This window comes from Nicotiana tomentosiformis, chromosome 7 (assembly GCF_000390325.3).
Source record: "Nicotiana tomentosiformis chromosome 7, ASM39032v3, whole genome shotgun sequence".
NCBI classification, from domain to species: Eukaryota; Viridiplantae; Streptophyta; class Magnoliopsida; order Solanales; family Solanaceae; genus Nicotiana; species Nicotiana tomentosiformis.
The window spans coordinates 95,497,892-95,502,723 of record NC_090818.1 but is presented as its reverse complement, the minus strand read 5'-3'; positions in this window follow the sequence as shown (position 1 = coordinate 95,502,723).

Sequence of the window (4,832 nt, the reverse complement as noted above, 5' to 3'; positions counted from 1 at the left end):
GGTATTTAACCTCCCGAATGGAACCTATTTTAAGGAGTTTAGATACCTCGTCCTTGATGAAAGCATGTTTGATCTAGGACTGGGGTCTCTTCTTCTGCTTCACCCGATGGGATTTCAGGTCCAGGCTTAGCTTATGAGTGGTTACTTCTGGCGGGATCCCTGTCATGTCAAGGTGGGACCACGCGAAACAATCTATGTTAGCTATAAGAAACTGAATGAGTTTTTTCCTGAGCTCGGGATTTAACCTCGTGCCCAGGTATACCTTTCGATCGGGTAGGTGCTCGACCAATATGACCTGTTCCAGCTTCTCGATCGTCGATTTAGTGGCGTCGGAATCATCGGGGGCTATAAAAGACCTGGGTTACCCTGTAATCATAATCATCATCTTCACCAGTCCCCTGTTTCTCCGGTTGGGTCGGAGCTGATGTCGGTAATTGCTATTTAGTTTCTGGCTTTGTGACCGAACTCGACACCTTTGTCGTTGCAAGTGCGGATATCGAAATCGCCTCTTCGACCACAACCATCTCCTTTGCAGTTGGCTGTTCTTCGAAGATTGTTTTAATTATGCATGGTGTTGGGAACTTTAGCACTTGGTGCAGAGTTAAGGGTACTGCCCTCATGTTGTGGATCCATGGCCTTCCGAGCAAAGCGTTGTACCTCATGTCTCCTTCGATCACATAAAACTTAGCTTCCTCGATAGTCCCGGTAGTGTTCAACATTAACGTTATCTCACCCTTAGTGGTTTCACATACCATGTTGAATCCGTTTAGAACTCGGACTGCAGGCACGATTTGATCTTGTGGACCGAGCTGCTCCACAACCCTCGATCGGATGATGTTGGCCGAGCTACCTGGATCAATTAACACACGTTTAACCCAAATTTTATTTAGGAGTACAGATCTTCCCAGTGCATCATTGTGGGGTTGCACGATTCTTTCCGCGTCCTTGTTATTGAAAGACAAGTTTTCTTCCGGTATGTAATCTCGAGTTCGTTTCTCCATTATGATGGACACTTTGGTGCGTTTCAACATCGGACCCTAAGGGACATCGACCCTACCAATGATCATGTTAATGATGTGTTGAGGTTCTTCTTGTTCGGTTTGTTTGTTAGAATCCCTATTCCTGAAATGATTCTTGGCTCGGTCACTAAGGAATTCTTGAAGATGCCCGCTATTGAATAGTCGGGCTACTTCCTCTCTCAATTGTCGGCAATCCTCCGTTCTGTGGCCATGAGTGCCGTGATATTTACACATCTGGTTAGGATCCCTTTGGGTTGGATCGGATTGTAGAGGTCGAGGCCATTTGGTATCTTTGATTCGTCCGATAGCTGATACAATGGCGGCAACATCGACATTAAAGTTGTATTTCGATAACCTCGGTGCTTTTTTAGGCCCGATGGGCATGTCGAAGCTGTCTTTGCTCATGAGTTCCCGGTTGTTCTAACCTCGATCACTTCTCCTTTCGTTTCTCATAGAGTTTCGACGGGACCCACTACTTTTTCGGTCTCCATTATACGGTTGGTACCGATCGCTGTTTGGTCTCGGTTCATGATTGATGTCTCTCTTGACTCTGTCGATGTTTCTGACGGGATAAACAAACTCCAAAGGGGCCCCAAGTTGATGATCTTCCACTCTGATCTTCGATTGATACCGGTTATGAACGTCGGCCCAAGTAAGGGCAAGATATTCTATCAGGTTGTTTTTCAATTGCTGTGAAGCCACCGAGCTTCGAACGTTGAGCCCTTGGGTGAAAGCCTGAACGGCCCAATAATAAGCGACAAGTGGCAGGTCCATTCGTTCCATTTTAAACCGGGACACAAACTCTCTGAGTATCTCGTTATCTTTCTGTTCTACTTTGAAAAGGTCAGATTTTCTGGTTTCGACCTTGATGGCTCCAGCGTGTGCTTTCACGAAAGAATCCGCAAGCATAGCAAATGAATCAATAGAATTAGGAGGTAAGTTGTGATACCATATCATTGCCCTTTTGGCAGGGTCTCTACGAACTTCTTCAATAGGACATACTCGATCTCATCATCCTCCAAGTAGTTCCCTTTGATAGCACATGTGTAAGAGGTTACATGTTCATTTGGGTCGGTCGTTCCATTATACTTAGCAATCTCGGGCATGTGAAATTTCTTAGGGATCGGCTTCGGAGCCGCGCTCGGAGGAAAAGGTTTTTGCACTAACTTTTTGGAATCCAGGCTTTTCAATATTGGCGGTGCTCCTGGGATCTGGTCTACCCTGGAATTGTAGCTTTCCACCTTTTTGTCATTAGCTTCGATTTTCTTCTCCCATGATTCTATCCGTTTTGTCAGCTCTTCGAGCATCTTTATGATCGCAGGGTTAGCCCCTGATTCGTGTTTATTTGACCTTTCTACAACCGGTTCATCCCTGCGGGTGACTTCCCGGGGTGGATAGGGTTCAACCCTGCTCGATGCATGACTTTGCTTCTGTAACTGAGCTATCGCCAATTGTTGAGCCTGTAGCATTTCAAAGATCACCCGTAAACTGATCCCGTCTCCTCCAATATTTTGTGTGTTTTGAGTTGCCGATCAGGCTCCACCACAGACGCTGTTCTCGAGGTCGGTAGGCAAGTTTGTGTCGATAGCCATATGTGAATTAGCATCAATCGGTCCCGCGGTCAAAATTCCGATAGGATCAACGGGCGGTACCTCGTCACCGGGCGCTATGTTGTTATTTTCACCGTGATGGCCGGACTCGTTGCCAACATGTAGGGGTGCTGATTGAGAGTTTGACATTTTGAGTTTTAACCTGAAATTAAAGACACTTCAAAGAACAAGTGTAAAGTAGTGCATGTTATGGAAATTTATATCAAATAACCACTATTATCCTTAGCCCCACGGTGGGTGCAAAACTGTTTACCCTCAAAATCGGATAACAATTAAATTTGTAAGTGATTTTAAGGATACGTGGACTAACTTGACATAAAACGATAAATTAGATTACAATTGAAATAAATAATGATAAAGTAAATGCCAACCACATGAATTGAACGATATTAGCCTTGGGAGGTTAATCACCCTTGAATCAGGAACGTTCCGATCAGTGCCGGGATACAGAAGAACAATAGCTTAAAATAATAGTGATATAGCTTTGGAATGCGTGTTACAACGTGTTTAATAAATTATCAAACCCCCCTTTATATAGTAGAGGAATCCTACTTTAGGTACAATTCTATAAAAGGTAAAAAATCTCTTGATTTAATGATTGTCGGTGCCTTGTTGATACGTACCGAGATTCCCGCCGTAATATCCGATCGGTCACGGATATTTTGGTCTTCTGTTGGTTATGCTAATAACGTTTTTTCGAGCTCAATCGAGGTTAAGGTCGATTCCGGGATTACAGACTCAATGTTATCGAAGGCGGGCGTTATGACCCCGGGTTCTAGCTCGGTGGGACTCAGAGTCGATCTTCAGTCTTTGGTTGTCATGTTCCTAACCTATCATGTCGTAGGCGAGCTCGATTTCGACCGTACACAGTACTATTAATTCATTACTCGAACATTATTGTATTTTTTTGAGATATTCCTATGTATTCATCTAGAGTTCGTGACTCTGTATTACCTAATCTTGGGAGGTTGTTGTGATTATTGTCGCACAGGCTTGTTTCACTTTTATTTCGGTATTTATATTAAACTCTGCTTTAAAATATCATTATTAAAGTGGCTCAACTGTTGTAAGTAATCGGCTTATCTAGTCTTAGAGAGTAGGTGTCATCACGACATCTAAGGCGGGATTTCGGACCGTGACACTATAACATTAAAAGAACTAAATTTTATATGCTATAACAATAAAACTTATCTATTAAGGTAACTTTATTGTTATCGAGAATAAAGTTTTGAGACTTATTGTGATAGTATATAAAATTCAGTTACTTTAATGTTACAAAAATAATTTGTAACTTTACTATTATATAAAACAAATAAGATTTAATTACTTTAATACAAAAAAGATAATGTCATGATTTTATTGTTATAATAAGTAAAGCTCAGTGATCATAGTGAATCGTCTTACACTATCGGCTCTATGCAAGGTCTCAATTACCCGGTCGACATCCTCTGCTTTAAAGGATTCAACTGTCACACCCAAAAGGCACATTTTACGCCTGTGAACCATTTACAACTATTTGACATATATCCACCTTTTTGGAATCAGTTTTAATTGAAGTTGCTTCTACTGTTAATTTTGACACAAGTTTTAGTCTCCAAACTTACGGTGTGTTTGGCATTAGGAAAATATTTTTCACAGAATTTGTTTTCGAGAAAATACTTATTTTATGGTATTCGATTAGTAAGTAAAAATTATTTGGTTATCTCAAAAGCATCTTTATATAATCTAGGAAATCACAACAGGGTGGGTAGAGTCGGATTTCGGGATCCGAAGTCTGTTCCGAGGACAGGGTCAAGGGTCGGTGTCCGAAATGAAGGTCTGAGGTTCAAAATTAGGGTCACACAGGAGGGTTAAGTTCATGAAAGATATTTTATCAAACAAGTAAGCCAAATGAAGGTCCGACGTTCAAAATCAGGGCCAAACCAAATATTTTCCTTTATACAAAACACACCTCCAATGCTTACACATTTTCCATTTCGGACACAAAAAGAAAATATTTTTTTATTTAAAAATTATGTTTAGTTTTCAAGTATTTAATGTTGAATTCCGTTCACGATCCTTTTGGAAGATATTAAAAGAGAAATAGTTATCCCTTGTCTCCTCCAACAAGTAATATAACGAGGCTGAGGTCTAAAGCTATTAAAATAGATTGGTCTAACCAACTTAGTCAATTTTTACTTATTATAAAAATTGCAAGTAAAGA